The sequence below is a fragment of the Sus scrofa genome, chromosome 2 (assembly GCF_054392235.1).
Source record: "Sus scrofa isolate SSC_HxYL_T2T_F1_AM1 chromosome 2, Sscrofa_HxYL_maternal_Yorkshire_Landrace_v2.0, whole genome shotgun sequence".
In the NCBI taxonomy this organism is placed as follows: domain Eukaryota; kingdom Metazoa; phylum Chordata; class Mammalia; order Artiodactyla; family Suidae; genus Sus; species Sus scrofa.
The window spans coordinates 4112699-4132587 of record NC_139384.1 but is presented as its reverse complement, the minus strand read 5'-3'; the positions used below and the strand labels follow the sequence as shown (position 1 = coordinate 4132587).

Here is a 19889-nt window from a genome sequence, read left to right as displayed (position 1 = left end):
ATCGGCCCCTGCTGGGCATTCTTTTGGGGCGGGGGCACAGGCCTGGGAGGGGCGTGTCCCCACCTGGTTGTTTAAATGTACTGAGGGGCTCTGGTAAGGAGAAGCCGGGAGGCCACAGGCTGAGGGCCCCAGGGCTGGGGTGGAGAGGCGGGGCGGGGGGGGGGGCAACTGGATGGACATGCCACCCAGGCGGCACCCCAGTACCCCTTCTACCCCAGGCCCCCTGCGGGCTTCTGGAGCCAGGAATTCCCTTTCCCCAACCCTAATAGCAATCAGATGGCGCAAGTGGAAAATCACAGCGCTGGGGAATTGGCGGGCCATGGTGCCTGGTGCGTGCGCTCAGCAAGAGGATGAGTCAGCCTCCCCCACCCCTGCAGGGACCTGGGGCACGGAGCCAAAGCCTGGGGCGGGGGGTGCAGGGGCCAGGGGATGGTGGGGAGAGGCTTTCCCCTGGGCGGGGGAGCAGGGAAGCCCTCCCTGCCCTGGACCAACTTTCTCATGGCCCCGGGGAGCCCAAGGGAATTCTGAGCAGCGCTTTCCCTGCGGAACGCATGGTACCCGGATTGGAGGGGGTTCCTCGGTGAGCATCTTCAGGACCCAGAAATCAGCTGCCTCTGCACCTGCCCTGGAGCTGCAGGCCTCCTGCTGGCCTCCTGCACCTGGAGGAGCCCCATGTCCCCACATCCAATGCGGGTGGGGTTGTTCCGCTGCAGGGTGCAGCTGGGCTCCTGGGGCCTTCGTTTTTAGGGAGGGGAGGGGAGCTGGAGGATGCTGAAGCTCACGGCCACGCCCAAGGCTGAGAGAGGCTGGCTGCAGGCAGCGGTGTGACCCTCCCTCCCCTTCTTCCAGGCCGGCCAGCTGGGGCCCAGCTGGGCTGCTTGTTTACGTGGGGAGGCCAGGGGGGAGAGGGGGAGGCCAATCCGGGCAAGTTCCAAGTGTAATTGCGTTTGGACTCTTAAAAGGAATTGTGTGAAGTGGGCAGCGGACTCTGAAGTCCACCGCCTTATTTGGTATGGAAATCGGTTTCTTTCAAAACTAACTTGAGGTGCTTGTAAACGGGAGAGCCATCCTTTGCCTGGGTTTGCTGTGTCCCATGGCCACCCAGGGTCCTCCCGCCTGGAGGCTGGGTCCTGCGGGGACGGGGAGAGAGCCCCACTGGCCACACTGGGGCTGCCTCTCACCGTGGCTGACTCCGCCTGGATCCCTCATCTGTCAGGTGGGCAAATAATGACTTGCGGAGCTGCAGTGAGTAAGGATCTGGTCCCCGGGGGGGAAGGTTCTTGGTGACCCTAGAATCGTTGTCATTCATTCCCTCCCTCCCTCAGCGAGGCTTAGGGCGACTTGGAGGTGGCCGGCCCCGTGGAGACCGAGACACCATCCTGGCACTTCCGACCCTCCTGTTCCATCCTTATGTTCTTTTTTTTTTTTTTTTTTTGTCTTTTTAGGGCTGCACCCGCCGCATATGGAAGTTCCCAGGCTAGAGGTCCAATCGGAGCTGTAGCTGCCGACTTACAGCACAGCCACAGCCACAGCCACGCAGGATCCAAGCTGCATCTGCGACCTACACCATAGCTCATAGCAATGCTGGATCCTTAACCCACGGAGTGAGGCCAGGGATCAAACCTGCGTCCTCACGGATCCTAGTCATATTTGTTTCCACGGAGCCATGACGGGAACTCCTGTCCTTATGTTCTTCTGAGCAGCCACCACCCAGCCATCAGGTGCCCTCCTGCTCCCCTCCCAGTAGAAAGTAGGGACATTTATTTTCAGTGGTCCACTGCCTTGAGCCTCATAAGCGGAATCTGTGGTTTCCCATCCTGTCCCATGCCCCTGACAAAGGTGCAGGCCAGGGAGTTCCCGTTGTGCCTCAGAGGGTTAAGCACCCAACTAGGCTCCATGAGGATGCAGGTTTGATCCCTGGCCCCGCTCAGTGGGTTAAGGATCTGGCATTGCCGTGAGCTCTGGTGTATATCACAGACATGGCTTGGATTTGGTGTCACTGTGGCTGTGGTGTAGGCTGGCAGCTGCAGCTCTGATTTGACCCCTGGCTGGGAACGTCCATATGCCACAGGTTCAGCCATAAAAAGAAAAAAAAAAAAAAAAAGGTGCGGGCCAGGACCCTCCTCTGCTGGGCCCTCCTGTGGTCCCTTGCTGCCCGGCAGCTCCCTGGATGGTGGGTCGGAGCCTCCCAGGGAGGCCTGTTCACACTGCAGAGCACCTGCTGGGGGCTGGGTACTGTGCTCCCTGAGAGTGAGCAGGCAGACAAGGAGAGCTCTTGGCCCTAAGGGAGCCCACATCAGGCTCGAAGCAGACCAGAGTCAGATGCCCAGAACTGAAGGCACCAGGGCCAGGCTCACCAGGGAGATCAGGACGGCTTCCTGGAGGAGGTGACCGTAAAGCCGGTGGGGAAAACTGGGCAGCAGTGATTCAGGTAAGAAGGGGCAGGAAGGCATCCGAGGCAGCAGCATGAGTGAAGGCCCTCAGGCAGGAGGGGTGCGAGCAGGTGAGTGGGGGCTGGATGAGGCCGAGGGAGGCAGAGAGGGCAGAGGCTCGGATGAGTCCCCCGTGCTGGGCAGCTCTGAATGGCCTCTCCCGGCTCAGGATCTCCCTCTGCCTCCTGTTCTCACCTGTCTGCTGCCCTTTGTCCATCTGCTCAGGGGACAGTGCAGTGACGGTAATGACCCCTGCGGCCACCACTGGCCGTGTCCTCTGAGCCAGAGCCCGCCTGAGGGGGAGCACGTCCTCCTCAGAGCCTTGCCCACTTTGCGCGTTCATTCAATGTGCACTTACTGAGCATCTTCTATGTGCCAGGTACGGTTCTAGGCCCTGGGAATCCACTGATGAAGGAGGCAGATAAAGACCCCTGGAGGCAGGAAGCCCAGATTCTGGAAACGAGGACGTGCAGGCCCGTGAGCATCTCCGTATCTGTTGGACCCCTCCTGCCTCCATCTGCAGGACTGGAGCTGGGGGGGTGGGGGTGGGCGGTAGGGTGCTGGGACTCCTCCGTGTCTAGCTTCCAGCTCTGGGCACAGAGGCATCGGGATGGGAGGGGAGCCGCGGAGCCCCGGGTTCTGGTCCCACTCTGCCTCTGACAATCCTGGGGAAAGCTGAGCGTCACTTTCCCAGCTGTACCACGGAGAGGGCGGTGGGGGGTTTGATGATACCTCGGCCCTGTGCCTTGTCCTACCTTCTGCTCCACCTCTGATAAGCTGGTGCTGCCTTTTCCTCAGCAGGTCTGTTGACATAAATGTCACACACCAAACGACTCACCTCTTTAAAGTGTACGACTAGGGAGCTCCCTCCATGGCTCAGTGGTTAACGTATCTGACGAGCACCCATGAGAACGCAGGTCTGATCCCTGGCCTTGCTCAGTGGGTTAAGGATCCAGCGTTGCTGTGAGCTGTGGTGTAGGCAGGCGGCTACAGCTCTGATTCGACCCCTAACCTGGGAACCTCCATATGTCACAGGTGCGGCTCTAAAAAGAAAAGAAAACAAAACAAAACAAAGTGAGACTCAGTGATTTCCGTGTATGTTCACAGGGCTGTGCAGCCATGACCACAGTGGAGAGAATGTCATTGTCACCCCCCAAAAAGAAGCACACGCTCCCTAGCAGTCTCTCTCTCTGCCCCCCACACCCCTGCCACTCATCTATTTTCCGTCTCTATGGGTTGACCTGTTCTGGACATTTCATAGAAAAGGAATTACGCAATTTATGGTCTTTTGTGTCTTCTTTCTTTCATTCACCATAAAGTTTCCAAGGTTCTTCTAAGTTGTGTATTCACTCACTGGCGCTGTGTCCTTTTTATGGTGATAGGCTGGTTCTTTGAGGTCTGAGGCCCCTCTCTTCTGCTTGATTAAGCTCCTCCAGGAGAGCTGTGTGTGTGGTCTGGGTCTCCTAGAGGTCCTTTGGTTTCAATCCTGATATTAAAAAGGTCTCTCCAGGGGAGTTCCCGCTGTGGCCCAGTGGGTTACGATGCTGACTGCAGCAACTCAGGTTGCTGAAGAGGCATTCTGACCCCCAGCCAGTGGGTTAAAGGATCCAGCATTTCAGCAGCTGTGGCGTAGTGGCAGCTCGGATTCGACCCCTAGTCTGGGAACTTCCACATGTTGAGGAATGCAGCTGTAAAACAAACAAACAAACAAAGAAACAAAAAAAATGGGTCTTTTAAGGACTTCCCGGGTAGCCTAGTGGTTAAAGATCTGGTGTCGTCACTGCTGTGGTGTGGGTTCAATCCCTGGCCCAGGAACTTCTGTGTGCCACGGGGTGGCATAAACAAACAAGCAATTAAAAGGTCTCTCCAAGGTCTTGCTGGCTTTCCTGATGGGGGAGAGTGCTCTTCTTCCTCCTCTCTCCCCTCCTCCAGCCAGGCTGGACAGTCTGTGATAGAATATGTGTCTTGGGAATCTTTGCAGAAGCCTATATTCTCTTCTGTCCTGCATGTGGAAGACTATTCTTTTGTTCTTTCATTTGTTAATTTATCCATCCATCCATCATCCATCCATCACCCATCCATCATCCATCCATCATCCATCATCCATCCATCATCCACCCATCCATCCATCCATCATCCATCATCCATCATCCATCATCCATCATCCATCATCCATCCATCCATCCATCATCCATCACCCATCCATCATCCATCCATCATCCATCATCCATCCATCATCCACCCATCCATCCATCCATCATCCATCATCCATCATCCATCCATCCATCATCCATCATCCATCATCCATCCATCACCCATCCATCATCCATCCATCATCCATCATCCATCCATCATCCACCCATCCATCCATCCATCATCCATCCATCCATCATCCATCATCCATCCATCATCCACCCATCCATCCATCCATCATCCACCCATCCATCCATCCATCATCCATCATCCATCATCCATCCATCCATCATCCATCATCCATCATCCATCCATCACCCATCCATCATCCATCCATCATCCATCATCCATCCATCATCCACCCATCCATCCATCCATCATCCATCCATCCATCATCCATCATCCATCCATCACCCATCCATCATCCATCCATCATCCATCCATCATCCATCATCCATCCATCATCCATCATCCACCCATCCATCCATCCATCATCCATCCATCCATCATCCATCATCCATCCATCATCCATCCATCCATCCATCCATCATCCATCCATCCATCATCCATCCATCCATCATCCATCCATCATCCATTCATCATCCATCATCTGTCCATCCATCTATCATTCCTCCATCCATCATTCATCCATCTATCCATCCATCATTCATCCACCCACCCATTCATTCAACCTCCATCTATCCATCCATCATCTGTTCATCCATCCATCATCCATCCATTATCTGTCCATCCATCTATCATTCCCTCATCCATCATTTATCCATCCATCAATCCATCCATTTTTATCTTCATTCAACACGTATTTACTGAACACCAACAACAGGGCTGGGGGAAGAATTGTGGAGGAATCAGACATGAGGGGAGAGAAGAGCAGGTGATAAATAGAAACAGGTGAATGCAAGAATTCCAACTGGAGTCAGTGAGGAGCATACATAGACAATGATGTAGTAGGGGAAAGAGCTTGCGGTGTAGCCGTGGTCGCCCTGCCGCCCTGCCCACCTGAAACTCCACGGCCAGTCTTGACGCCAGCTCTGGTCTGCCTCTGCCCGTCTATACCCTGCTCCCTTCCCCCCACACCTGCGAGCAAACGTCCTGAGAGCAAATCACAGTCGTCACTCACCGGATCTGTGACTGCTCCAGCATGGCGCTGAAAAACAAGGAAACCTTGAAAGGTCCACCATTTCATTTTAAAAGTCCGCCATGATCATTCCTACAAGTAATAAACAGTAATTCCTTAAAATCAACCAGTATCCGGGATCCGTGTTTGTTTGCTTCCTTATGTGTTTGTTTATTTTTATGGGAGAGGGTTGCATGTGTGAATCAGGATCCAAAAATACCCTCTGGTTGGTATGCTTCTTTCCCTGTACTTTATTTTTTATTTTATTTTATTTTTGGGGGCCACACCCACAGTGTATGGAAATTCCCAGGCCAGGGATCAGGCAGAGATGAAGCCAGCAATGCCATAGAGACAAGCCAGGTCATTAACCCACTGTGCCACAGTGGGAACTCCTTCCTGTATTCTGTCTGTCTGTCTGTCTGTCTGTCTGTCTATCTATCTATATATCTATCTATCTATCTATCTATCTATTTATCTTTTTAGGGTTGCACCTGCAGCATATGGAAGTTCCCAGGCCAGGGGTCGAATTAGAGCTGCAGCTGCCGGCCTACACCACAGCCACAGCAACTTGGGATCTGAGCCGCATCTGCAACCTACACCACAGCTCACGGCAATGCTGGATCCTTCACATACTGAACGAAGCCAGGGATTGAATTCGCATCCTCATGGATACTAGTTGGGTTCTTTACCACGGAGCCTTAACAGGAACTCCCCTCCAAGTATTTTAATAGGTTCCCTTGCAGCATCTCGCTCGCGCTCTTTCTGAGTGGATCACATTATCAGGTAAATAAGAGGTTTAATATGGGAACGTGGCTGGGGCTGGGGCACGAAGTCTAGACCCGTGTGGGTGCAGCAGCTGGGGGACCTCTGACCCAGGATCACTCAGGGAGGTCGGGGGAGGGGGCGCAGACAGCCCGCCGTGGCCCACCCACCTCTTCCATTATTCTTAACTTGTTGGAGGGCTGCAAGTAGCGTATTTGGGAGATGATCCCAGGACGAGGGACACAGAGGTAAAGGAGTGAGACGGGAGAATCACGAGAATTGCTCCCGCCTGGCTTTGAGAGGTCTGGGCCCCAGCTCGCTGAAGCCCCTCCTCCATCAGTGGGTTATGGTGACGAGAGAGGCTTGTAAGACATAGGCAGGTGCTCCAGGGAGGGGGGATTGGCTGGGATGGACAGTGAGGGTGGCCCGTGTAAACCCACTCCTGATTTGGGGGAACGGGGAAGGGGCCAGGCAAGAGGTGACTTTACATTAAGTATAGAGATGACATTTTGTTCCCCTGGGGCTGTCACAGATGCTTATGGGTGGCAAGACCAGAGATGCCTTGAACTCTGCATCAAATTAGTCACCGTTTTCCATGGAACTAGGGCAGCGTTGCAGAGCTGCTCTTAAGTCTGAGTGCTCCAGTGAGGCCGCGTTTCCTAAGCTTTCTGGCCCAAGGAGCTGTTTTCCAGATAAAACTCAGAATTGTGCTGCTCCTTTGTACAGCTGTTTGATCTGGAATTTCCCCTGAGGCCTGGGTCAGTTGAATAGATTACACAGGTTGGTGTGTGTGTATCTCAAGTCATTAAAAAAAAAATTTAAACACCACCACCAACAACAAAGCAGTTTTCTGGCAGCCTGTCGGTGAAGGATTCGGAGTGGTCACTGCTGTGGGGTGAGTTCAATTCTTGGCCCTGGAACTGCTGCATGCTATGGGCATGGCCAAAAAAAAAAAGAAAAAAACAGGATATTTTAAAATAAATTGTGGTCAAATACGCATAACAGAAAATGTGCCATTTTACCCAATTTTTAGGGTACAGTTCTGCAGCATTACGTACATTCACGTTGTACAACCAGCACCTCCATCCATCTCCAGAACTCCTTTTTTCTGGCGAAAGTGAAACTCTGTCCCCGTTAAACACAAACGTCCCTCCTGCCAGCCCCTGGCCTCCACCGTTCTCCTGTCTGTCTCTGTGAACTTGATGACTCTGGGACATCAGACGAGTGGAATCCTGACATATTTGTCTTTTTTGTTTTTTGCTTTTGAGGGCCCCACCCACAGCATATGGAGGTTCCCAGGCTAGGGGTCGAATCGGAGCTGCAGCCACCAGCCTACGTCAGAGCCACAGCAATGCGGGATCCGAGCCGCATCTGCAACCTACACCACAGCTCACGGCAACGCCGGATAATTAACCCACTGAGCAAGGGCAGGGACCGAACCCGCAACCTCATGGTTCCTAGTCGGATTCGTTAACCACTGCGCCACGACGGGAACTCCCCTAGGTCTTTGTTCTTAAGCTTAAGTCATTCACCGTCACTGTGACTGTTTTTCAAGCAGGAAGGTGGGATAAAGTAAAGCAGGACAAGATGGGGTTTTCAGCAATGAGGCTGAGAAAATACTGCAGAAACGCGTCTCGCGACAGGATCCGAGCCGTGTCTGTAACCCACACCGCAGTTCACGGCAATGCTGAATCCTTAACCCACCGAGCGAGGCCAGGATTGAACTTGTGTCCTCATGGATGCTAGTCGGGTTAATTCCCTCTGAGCCACAGCGGGAACTCCTGAGCATCTGCTTTTTGGGGGGTTTGTTTTGGGCACACCTGTGGCATGGGGAAGTTCCTGGGCCAGGGATTGACCCCGAGCCACAGCAGAGACAATGCCGAGTCCTTAAGTGCCAGGCCACCTGTGAACTCCTGAGCATCTGCTTCTGCAGTGACTTATGCCTTCAGGTCTGATCTCCTGAGTGTCCTTCCCCTTGACCGTGGGGTGCCATGGTCCACAGCTCAGGTTCTAACATCTAACTCAAGATGCACAGCTCAGATCGACCGTAATTTTGCAACCCCCGTTCTCACTGTTACTCTCTGCTAGGCCCAGCAGCAAGCCAGGAGCTGGTTTCCAAAAGGAGAAGAGTCTGGAGCTCCCGCTGTGGCTCAGCAGAAATGAACCTGACTAGTATCCATGAGGACTCAACTCGGGTTTGATCCCTGGCCTCGTTCAGTGGGTTAAAGGATCTGGCGTTGCCGTGAGGTGTGGTGTAGGTTGCAGATGGGGCTCGGATCCTGTGGGGCTGTGGCTGTGGTGTAGGCCGGCAGCTGCCGCTCCCATTCGACCCCTAGCCTGGGAACGTCCATATGCCTCTGGTTTGGCCCTAAAAAGACAAAAACCAAACAAACAAACAATCCCCAAATCCAAAGAGGCCCCCCGGCATTGTGGCGCTTTTCTGGCAGCGGGAGCTGGCCCGCCTAGCAACTCGTATTTCCTCGTGGCGGGGCGGTCTCCGAATGCCCCAGACGATTGTCCTGCTGGAAACATCACTGCATTCCACCCCCTGACATGCGTGTGTCTGACCAGGATTTCTGGATTGTTTATGTTTCTGGCTGACCCGGTCCAAGGTGCCGATGTCATCAGAGGGTGGGTGAGTTGACGGTCCTGTGAATCAGATCTAGGGTTTTTTTTTTTTTGCTTATTCCAATCAAGCGAGATCTCACTTGGCTGCTCATTTATCAGGTAGGCCCATTGGAAATGGCAGTTCAGGTCCAAGATGGTTGCATATCATACATTTTATGGGATTAAACCCAATGTTTTAGTCCCAGGCACTTCGGGATCAATTAGCCACAGCCAGAGGTCTCAAGCGACTCTGGGTTTTTGTAAGGGAAGCTCATTTCAAAGGCAGCGTCTCCCAAGGTCACTCCTGGCCCGCAGAGGTCAGCCACGAAGCCTTTCTGCAGGCTGTGTTCCCCCCCCCACCCCCGAACGACGGATGCCTCACAGATTTGGTGAAGGGCCCTCCTAGGGGCAGAGTTAGGGCCTGGGCGAGTAGTCATACACAATTAATCCACCTAATATGCTTATTTCCCCAAGTTTTTGGAGACTTTTCTCTCTCTCTTTCTCTCTTTCTGCTTTGCTTTTTAGGGCTGCACCTGCGGCATATGGCCGTTCCCAGGCTAGGGGCTGAATCGGAGCTGCAGCTGCCGGCCTACACCACAGCCACAGCAACTCCAGATCCGAGCCGCATCTGCAACCTACACTGCAGCTCATGGCAACACAGGATCCTTAATCCACTGAGTGAGGCCAGGGATTGAACTCGCGTCCTTATGGGCACTAGTGGAGTTCGTTACTGCTGAGCCACTAACCGGAATTCTGGGATATGGGCTTTCAAAGGGCAGTCACGGAGGTTTTCTGGTGCTCTAGTAACTTGGCTGTGAACCTGCCCCAGCACCACGTGCCCTTACTGCTGTCTCCCGAGATTGTGGGAGCCGTCGCCCAGGTGAATGCTCGTCCATCTGGCTCTGAACGGCACCCAAGTCCCTCCCTGTAGAAATTTGGGGTTCTCTCCCCTCTGTTGTCACCTGTGCCTTCTGCAGCCTCACCTGGGGAAGGGCCTCAGGGATCCCGAGCAGGTGGACTCAGCCAAGCTGGAAGCTGGGAGACCCGGAGGAATTGAACCAGTTAGGGGGTCAGCCCAGTCCAGGGGGCTCTCGGCAGAGAGACTCCAGGGCTTTGCCCCTCCTGGAAAGTCCCCCACAGCTTTCCACCCCCTGTCGCGGGCTGCTCAGGTCCCTGGTTGCGCAGGCCCTTTCCAACCTCTAGGTCTGTGCTCCTGGCTTCTCTCTACCTGCTACTTCTTGGAAAACTCCCACCATCCTTCAGGGCCCAGCTCAAACGTCTCCTCCTCCAGGAAGGCCTTTCACGAAGCCCGGCCAGGACCTGGTACCCAGGGGATGCTTGATGTGGGGTGAAAGTGATCCGCGGGGGCGCCCTCAGCCAGCTCCGAAGGAAATCGAAGTTCCCTTGGCTTCGCTCTCCCAGAGGCTTCCCGGTTCTGGCTGCTGGGACCTGGCCAGCTCTCCGAGGGACTCACGTGTTTCTGAGGCGTGTAGGGACTTCCCCTCCACCCGCAGAACAGACCTGGACAAACAGACCTGACTGTGACCTGCCAGGTCCCCTAGCCTGGCTTAGATTCCTGGCCAGCCAGGCAGGACCCACCCTCCCCAGGCTGGACAACCACTAGGGCCTTCCAGGTTTCCTGGCCCTGGTGGCCTCTGCCCTTTGGGTCTGGGCCATGGGCCCGGCTGCGGAGCCTGGGCAGCTGGCCTGGCAGTGAGCCAGCCGAGTCTGGGCTGCTTCGGGGCCTCCGGCTGAGCCCCTTCTCTGTGCTGTGAGCTTTCCTCTCTCCACCTGGGGTTCATCATCCAAGAGCAAGGATACCTTTCAGATGCTGCAAATGGCACTTGGATCGAGCGACCTGCCACAGCCCCTCTTAAGGGATGGGGGTGAGAACTCATTTGTTCTGGGTAACCCCAGTCCCAAGTGATCCCCAGGGGGCATCTGGCCTTCTGGGGGTGTCTGCCTCCTGGCCCCCTCTAACCTACCCCCACCCACCGCACTTAAAATGCATAAATTGCAGGAGCTCCCGTTGTGGCTCAGTGCCAATGAACCAGACTGGAATCACGAGGTTGCAGGTTCAATCCCTGGCCTCGTTCAGTGGGTTAAGGATCCGGTGTTGTCGCAGACTGCCCTGTAGGGTTGCAGATGCGGCTCAGATCTGGTGTAGCTGTGGCTGTAGTGCAGGGCGGCAGCTGCAGTTCTGATTCGACCCCTAGCCTGGGAGCTTCCATATATAGCAGGTGCGGCAGGAAAAGGAGAAAAAAAAAAGTTAAAAAAAAATTAAAACATAAGAGCCGAAATCCCATCGTGTCTCTCCCAAGCTTGAGACCCTCCAGCCACCTTCCCACTGCTCTCAGCGGGTGCGATGAGATGCTGCGCCCTCTGGGGTCTGCTGCCACACACTCGCTCCACCTTGACCCGCTGCCCTTGAGCTCACTGTCCTCAGCCCGTTGTCTCTCCCGCTATACACCATGCCCCCTCCTGCCCTGCCTCGTGACCAGCTCATCCTCATCCTTCAGAACCCCAGCTGAAATGTCACCTCCTCCCAGAGGCCCTCCCTGACACAGCATCTAAAGATGGCCCCCCATGTGTTTCTTAGAATCGAGATTTAAGGAAGTTGCTTAACATAAAACTCACCCTTTTTAAGTATATAATTCAATGATTTTGAGTATATGGTTAAGGTTGTATGGTTGACACCATTCTCTAATTTCTGGTCATTTTCATCAACTTGAAAAGAAACCTCTAGGCGTTCCTGCTGTGGCACAGTGGGTTACTGAGCTGGCTTGTCTCTGTGACGTGGCCGGTTCGATCCCTGGTCTGGTTCAGTGGGTTGAGGGTCCAGCGTCGCCACAGTTGTGGCAGAGGGCAAACATGTGACTCAGGTTCAACCCTTGGCTCAGGAACTTCCACATGCCACAAGTGCAGCCACAAAAGGAAAGAAAAGAACACAAAACAAAACACCTCTTACCCATTAGCCATCTCTCTCCATGCGACCCCGCCCTCCCCAGGCACTGAACCCCACTCATCTGCCTTCATCTCTGTGGATTTCTCTCTCCTGGACCCTTCCATATTAATGGAATCCTACAGTACGTGGCCTTCCGTATCTGATTTTTCCACATAGTGTCTTTATGTCAAGATTCAGCACTTCATTCCTTTTTTGGGGGGTGGGGGGGGAGTGCTTGCAGCATGTGGAAGTTCTCAGGCCAGGGGTCAAACCCGAGCCATGGCAACGACAATGCCAGGTCCTTAACTGCCAGGCCACCAGGGAACTCCCTCTTTCCTTTTAACAGCAAAATAATACGTCCTTGTATGGATCTGCGAATTTTATTTCTCCGTCCATCAGTCCCTTTGTGCATGAATCCAGTGCGTGCTTTTTACCTCCCTTCTGTGCCCGTATTATTTTTGAGCTTTTTGATGAGACATCACCTCCAAGAGGGGAGGCTTGAGTGTGTGCTCATGGCTGTGCCTCAGTGTGTGGCCCGGGCTGGGCGCATCAGGGTGCTCGTGAATAGGGGTGCGTGGGAGGGTCTGAGCTCTGCACAGACTCGTGAAGGAGGATGCCTTCCGTGCTGGCTCGTATCTTGGTGGCATCCACTGGTCCAGGACAGTCTGCTGGTGTCATCCCATCAGCATTGGCACCTCTCTGGGCTGGGAAACTCACACCCTCGGAGCGGCCCCAGACAGTGGCCGTGTCACTGAGTTGGGGGAGCACCGATTCCTCACCCCTCGATGGACGGATGCCCTTAGGTTTGTCCTCCAAGGTCCCCACGGGGACTGAGCCCTGTGGCTACCGGCTGACGCTACTCCTTCTGCAACGTCCTACTTCCCCGGCCAGGCTCTCGGGATCACCATGCAAACAGCTCAGACCCCATCCCAGCTCCCCGCGCAGGAGGATGTGTGCCTGCCTGACCCGGAGAGGCTCCGGAGTCCACCCGAAGCCTGACGCGGCCCCCGCCTCTCCCAGGCTCTCATTCGGCTCCCCCGGGGCCTTCTCTCCAGCACGGCACCCCCACCCCGATGTTCTGGGCTCGACCATCAGCCCCCGCTCTCCCGCCCCGGCCACCGACCCTCGTCGCCCCTAGTCCTTCCCTTGGCTGCCGCCCCGAGCAGCTCTGTTCCCAAGGCGCAAGCAATCCACTCTCTCCAGATTCCCGTTGCTTGGCTCAGGGGTGGGAAAACCCAAAATAGCCCGTGTAGCCTGTGCCCAGGCTGGGAACTATCTGGTTTTCCCAGGGGTGGTTCCCCAGGGTCTGGACGAGGGGCTCGATTGGCAACACCCCTGCTTTTGGCCCCATGATCAGCTGACGTGCTCGCCTTCCAGACTCGGGCAGGCGGGACGCCCACAGTGTCTTTCACCTGCTGTGTGACTGTGGACAAAGCATGTGGCCTCTCTGAGGCTCAGTGTCCCCAACAGCAACATTAGGGTGGGTACCATGTCCTTCTTGGGGTCATTTCAAGACCGAAGTGTGACAAAGGACTTGGGAATTTGCTGCGATCTTAAAAGTGCGTGGTATGTTTCTCCAGAGATGGTTCAGAAGGGTCGGCGGGAAGAGCAGGACAGCGTCTGGGGCCCCGCCGTGCGTCCTTTGTCGCTGCAAATGGGACTTGCTGCCACCGTCACCCCCATTTTAGGGAGGCAGCGACCAAGGCCCAGCAAAGTGGGGGGGCTGCCTGAGCTCAGGAAAGAGGTCATGGGGAGGGGTATGGATGCAAGGCCCACGATTTTCCCTCATAACCATGAAGATGGGTGATTTTTTCCAATTACTTCCCTTTTAAAATTTTTTAAAAATTATAGTTGATTTGCAATGTTCTGTCAATTTCTGCTGTACGGAAAAGCGACCCAATCATATACATATGCACATTTTTTTTCTTATGTGATTTTCTATCACAGTCTATTTTCGCAAGCGATTGGATAAAGTTCCCTGAGCAGGAAACTGTTCTCAATGCTTATCCATTCTAAATGTAATAGCGCAGTTATTTCTTTTTTTGGGGGGAGGGTGTTGCATCTGTGTCATGCAGAAGTTCTCTGGCCAGGGATCGAACCTGCGCCAAGTCACAACAGTGACAATGCCGGGTCCTTAATCTACTAAGCCTCCAGGGAACACCGAGGTGGGTGATTTTTAAAAATGTTTCCATGGGCGTTTAGAAATCCTTTGAAACTGTGACAAGGAGGACCTTTTGTATGATTCAATAGCATTTGGGACAGTTCCTTGCATGCAGTAGGCGCTCAAGAGATGTATGGATGAATGGGTGAGTGAAGGAATTAAACCATAAAGCTATGTTGGCTTTATGGGCACATAACCCACAGGCACATGTTTGCTGCTCCTGCAGGTGACAGAGGAGACCCAGCCCCACGGAGGGGGGTTGGCCTGACGCATCCAGGAAGGAAATGGACGCCGCCAAGCAGTGTCAGGAACAGGCCCGGGGTGTCTGACTTCTGAGGGTCAGGGGCCCAGGCTGGGAGGATGTTTGGGCCCCTCTGGGGTCTCCTCGATGCTCCAGCGCATCTCCCGGCGAGGCTCCGTTACTTCTCTCTAACACTCTTCGGGATCGAGACACAAAGGTGGTTGGCTGGGGGACCTTTCAGGAGCCAAGGGGGCATTTCTGACATTCAAGCCAAGTTTGCAGCATCCTGCGACAGTGACCCTGGTACGGCATGAAGGCCACGCAGGCCGAGCCAAAGCCAGTGTCCCCACCAAGAGGACGCCTTCCTCCACTGCAGGCTCCGAGGGTCCTGGGCAAGGAGAGCAATGCTGGAGACGCGCCTGGGGGCAGTGGGTGGATTCCTTGTTCACGTCTGGTGTGTGGGGGGAGGGGTGGCAGGGGACAGGTGGACGCTGGCCCCTGAGGAATCTCAGGTCTGCTTTCTTGGCTGGGGGAAGGGCAGAGAACTGAGTTCGTGCCAAGGATGCCCTTTCTTGTCTGCTTGGCAAACCAGTGTCTCTGGCCGCCCCACTGATTCCTCTGAGCCAGTCTCATGTGCAGGAGCAAAGTTTCGCTTTGTGTCTCTGAGGGTAGCCCAAGCCCCTGGCAAGGCCCAGCCTGGCCCCTCCCCAGGTCTGTCCTGTTGTGGCCTGTCCTCCTGGGCGGCCTGACTCTGCAGCCTGCATCCCTGCCCCCGCAGCGGGTCCTATGCTCTGGGCTTGGCTGACAGTCCTTCAGCCTATTAGTGATGCAACTTTGGGAGGAAAGTCACGGAGCCCCTCTGGCCTTGGGGACAGTCACAGCTGTCTCGTCCCCAAGGGTGGGGTGAGAACCAGGTGAGGAAGTTGATGTGGGAGACGATCTGAGTGGCACAGGACTGAACATTAAAAAGAAGCCTTTCTTGGAGTTCCCTGGTGGCCCAATGGTTAAGGACTTGGCATTGTCACTGCTGCGGCTCCTGTTTGATAGCTGGCCCAGGAATGTCCACATGTCATGGACATGGCCAAAAAAACACAAAACAAACAAACAAACAAAAAACCCCCAAAACCCAACAAAGCCTTTGGGGTCACTACTGTGGTCAGCAGCCTTCTAATGTGACCCTAAGAGTCCCCGCCTCCTGGGGTTCTAAGCTCCGGGTGTTCCCCACCCCCTGATGCTGGGCTGGGTCTGGTGACTGGTTCTGACCCACAGAACACAGCAAGCGTGATGGACGTTGCTCTTGACGTTAGGTTCTATAGGACCAAGACTTCCATCTTGTTCCCTCCAGCTTTTCTCCCTTGCTTAGTCCACAAAGCTGGCTGCCCTGCCATGAACTGCCCTATGGAGAGGTCACAGGGCAGGGAACTGAGGCCCTTGGTCCATCAGCCGGTGAGGAGCTGAATCTAACTCATGGCTGCTGAGTGAGCCTGGACCCTGGCAACGTCTGCAGCCACTGCCACACCTGGACTGCAGTGTCTGAGAGACACAGGGAGACCTCTGTCCAAGCTGCATTCAGATCCAGCCTAGGTAAAAGTGGAAGACAACAAACATTGGTTTAAACCATGATGATTCGGGGTTATTTGTTATGCAGCAGTAGCTAACTGATACACCTATGTAATTGAATGTGTCTTCAGAAAAACGTAAGTAGCCCATGACGTTGGGTTTGGGACATTTGTTGGTTGCAGTGATACTAAGGGAAAAAAAGCAATCAATTTAGATCAGTTTGAAGAGACTATAAGATAAATAAAATGCAGATGATGGCAGGATGGTAAAAATCCAGAGAAGGCAGATGATGACTGAAGTTAAGTGAGTGCTGAGATATTGACGGGACAGTCATCCATGCCATGGCAGGTGTGTTCAGTGTGAGGGGTAATTCTGGATCAAGTTGGGGGCACAGGGTGCAGCAAGGGCTTCCTCTTCCCAGGCTGAGCTCTGCTCTGATGAGGGGGTGGGGGCTACACACAAGATCATCCAACTTACCACTGCCTTCCTCCCAGGCTCCCTGCCTCTCCCTGGACCTCCCTGCATCCCAGCCTACATACTCCCAGCATCCTCATCACAGGAGGCGTGGCCCATGGCTTCTTTGCTGTAGCCCAGTGTCCAGTGGGTGGAGGGGACCAAGGATCTGGGAACCCTGGTTCTAGGGCAGCTTCCGACGGTGGCAGAGTCACCTCCTTTCTCTGCGCTGAAGAGGAGGGACAGTAGGGGTCAGGGGAGGAAGAGGAAGGAGAGAGGAAGATGGGGGCAGAGGTGTCAGATGCTGTCACTGCCACACCCTGGGTTTCCTGCAGGCCTGATTTCCAGTCTGGGGCACCAGAAAGACCCATGGACAGAGCTGGTAGGAGGCCTGGTGACCTCATCTGACCTCAGTCACAGACAAGGGGAGACCTTGGTAGAATCCTTCTTACCTCTGGCCCATCCCTAAAATCCGGGCTCTACAGACCCGCAAGGCATTCTGGGGGGTGTGGCTAGAGCCCACTGAGCCTGCATCCCTTCCTCCAAAGGCTGGGAAGTGCTGTCACAGTGTCCTCTGTCCCTGTTCCGTCTGTCTCCTCCACCGAGCCAGACGGTGGAGTGCTCTGAAGGCTAAGTGGCCCCCTCTCACTAAGCACCTCCCTCCGCCCAGCACCTGACAGGTGTCACCTTGCGGGAACCCTGCCAACAGCCCGAGAGGCGGGCGTAATTCTCTCCCCCGTTTAGGGATAGGGAAGCAGCTTAGAGGGGGTGTGGAGAGACCAGCCTAGGAGCAGAGGCCACAGAGCCAGAATGCTCGATAAATAATTGCTGGGCGGGGCTGGCTGGGGGGCACTTCCTGGTCAATGTCGCAGGGCAGCTGGACCTGGAGGAGGCAGGTTAGGTCGCCGCCAGGTGGGCCAGGTCGCCTGGAAATTCCTGAGGGCCTGTGTGACCCCTGCACGCCTCACAGGGCGAGGTCTTGGGTTTGCTAGGATCCCACTTCACAGAAGAGGAAGGGCTGTGAAGTGCCTGAGGTCACATCACGGCTGGGCTGGTGGGTCAGCACTGCTCCTGGGTCCTGTCCCCTTCAGCCAGGGCCCCCAGGCCCAGGAGACCCGTGCCTGGGACCACCAGGCTGTACCAGTTACCCATGGCTACCCAGACGGCGCCAGCTCTTTCTCTCCCCCAGGGGACCCATAAGTGCCAGGCTGACTTACTGAAAGCTAGGACTGGACATGGCCCAGGGGCCATCTGTCTGCACCCCAGGGACGGTTTGGGCCTACTAGGAATAACACACTGGCATCTGAAAAAACTTATTTCTGTCTGCCCTTTCTGGACAGCCCCTTCTTTGAGCCCCACCTGCCTCCAAACCAGCCTCGACCCATGAAGTCCTTGTAAACGCTTACACAGCACTGCGTTCCCGCCTGGGCCTCCTGAGTTTGTATAAACATCAAAGGAATTCTTTAATTACAGTAAAGACAAGTCCTCGGGGGATGGGCCTGTTTGGCAAAGAGCTGTGTGCATCTATTGTTTCCTTTTTCAGAATAAAAATATCTTCCCTTTTTTCAGGTTTTCAAATGTATGCCGATTGTGTAAAAAAGGAACAGGGAGTTCCCGTTGTGGCTCAGTAGTAACGAACCCAACCACCATCCATGAGGATGAGGGTTCGGTCCCTGGCCTCGCTCAGCGGACTAAGGATCCAGAGGCAGCTTGGATCCCATGTTGCTGTGGCTGTGGCACAGGTTGGCAGCTACAGCTCCAATTTGACCCCTAGCCTGGAAACGTCCATATGCCAAGGGTGCGGCCCTAAACAGAAAAACAGCAACAACAAACAAACCAAAGCCATGAATACATCCTGTGATTTCTCTCCACCCTCCTGGGATACAGAGCTGTTATCATCTCTTAAATCCTGACCAACTGATGGGCTCAAGGATTTCGCTGTTATTTTAATTTGCACGTCTGTCTTCTAAGGAGTCATGGCTTTGCTTCAAACATTAGTTGTTGATATTTCTTTGTTGGTAAACTTCTGGTTCTTGTCCTTAGCTCCTTTCCCACCTTTGGGGAATTTTATCTTTTCCTTGCTGACTCTTTTTGTTCTTTTTATGGCCTTCCCTGCAGCATGTGGAAGGCCCTGCACCTATGCCACAGCCACGGCAAGGCTGGACTGGAGCCTCATCTGCGACATACACCACCGTTTTCATCAATGCAGGATCCTTAACCCACCGGGCAAGGCCAGGGATCAAACCCGCATCCTCACGAGACCGTGGCGAGTTCCTAACCTGAGCCACAACAGGAACTCCTCCTTTTTAATTTTTAATTCTGTGGGGGGCACGATTTTAGGTCCCATGACCCCCCCCTCCCCATCATGCCTGTGGTTATGGTTGGTTAGATGTCAAAAGAGATTACGTAGATGTAATTAAGGTTACTAATCAGCTGATCTTAAAATAAGGAGATGATCCTGGATTATTTGATGTGTCTAGTGTAATCACATGAGCCCTTAAAAAAGCAAAGAGATGCTGCAGAGGGGGAAGCACTGTTGCTGCATCTTGGAGCATCTTATTCAAAGTATGGGAAGGATTCAGTGTGCTCTTGTGGGCTCTGATGATGGAGGGGGCCCAAGCAGAAGAATGCAGTGGCTTCCAGGAGCTGACAGTGACCCCCAGCCAATACCGAGTGAGAAGTGGACACCTCAGTCCTAGCCCCTGTGGCGGTGGATTTTGCCAACCACCTGGATGAGCCTGGCTCAAACCTTGACTTTGGCTCTGAGTACAATCTTTTTTTTTTTAGTTGCGCCCATGGCATGCAGATATGCCAGGGCCAGGGATCGAACCCACGCCACAGCAGTGACTTACCTGCGCCACAGCAGTGACAATGATGGATCCTTAATCTGCTGAGCCACCAAAGAACTCCCTCTTGAGTTTGGCCTTGAGATGAGAGCCCAGCCAAGCTGCTGGACTTCTGACCTCCAGGATTTAGAGATAATAAGTGGGAGTTGTTTTAAGCTAAGTTTGTGGTAATGTGTCACCACAGCAACAGAAAAAAGCGCTTTATGTATTAACACCGGAAACGCTTTTTGCATATAGTGTAAATATTTTCTTTAAGTGCATCATTTGTCTTTTTGAAGTTTTCCCTCAATCATATTTAATCTTACAACTTTCAATATCAACTTCCATTTGGGGGATGACCTTTGGGGTCACCCCCCACATGCTCAAAACTCACGTGCCAAACACAGATTCCAGCGCCTTGCTCCAGAGCTTCTGAGAAGGCCCAAGAATGTGCTTTTCTAACCAGTGCCCACGTGGTGCTGACGCAGCTGCCCTACCACCCGCTGAGAAAGCATTTCCCCAGCCCTAGGAGGGTCCTTCGACCTCTCCCGAGGGAAGGAAGCTGAGCCCCAC

The 19889-nt window shown here is 54.1% G+C and overlaps 2 long non-coding RNA genes across 4 annotated transcripts; one reads left to right on the top strand and one right to left on the bottom strand.

Moving 5' to 3' along the window:
- The first annotated feature begins 1066 nt into the window (after nt 1–1066).
- Nucleotides 1067–3709, top strand: LOC110259230 (uncharacterized). Of its 3 annotated transcripts, XR_014836570.1 has the most exons (4): nt 1067–1216; nt 2812–2909; nt 3234–3349; nt 3468–3709. It is a non-coding gene; the product is annotated as an uncharacterized LOC110259230 (long non-coding RNA). The 3 variants fall into 3 exon arrangements; XR_014836571.1 differs by lacking the exon at nt 3234–3349 and having other exon boundaries at nt 3540–3709; XR_002341415.2 differs by lacking the exon at nt 3234–3349.
- An 8733-nt stretch (nt 3710–12442) lies between these two features.
- On the bottom strand, nt 12443–19866 carry LOC146405031 (uncharacterized). Its single transcript, XR_014836569.1, has 3 exons — nt 19344–19866; nt 16574–16720; nt 12443–16058 (listed from the first exon to the last, which is right to left on the bottom strand). It is a non-coding gene; the product is annotated as an uncharacterized LOC146405031 (long non-coding RNA).
- Nucleotides 19867–19889: the final 23 nt, after the last annotated feature.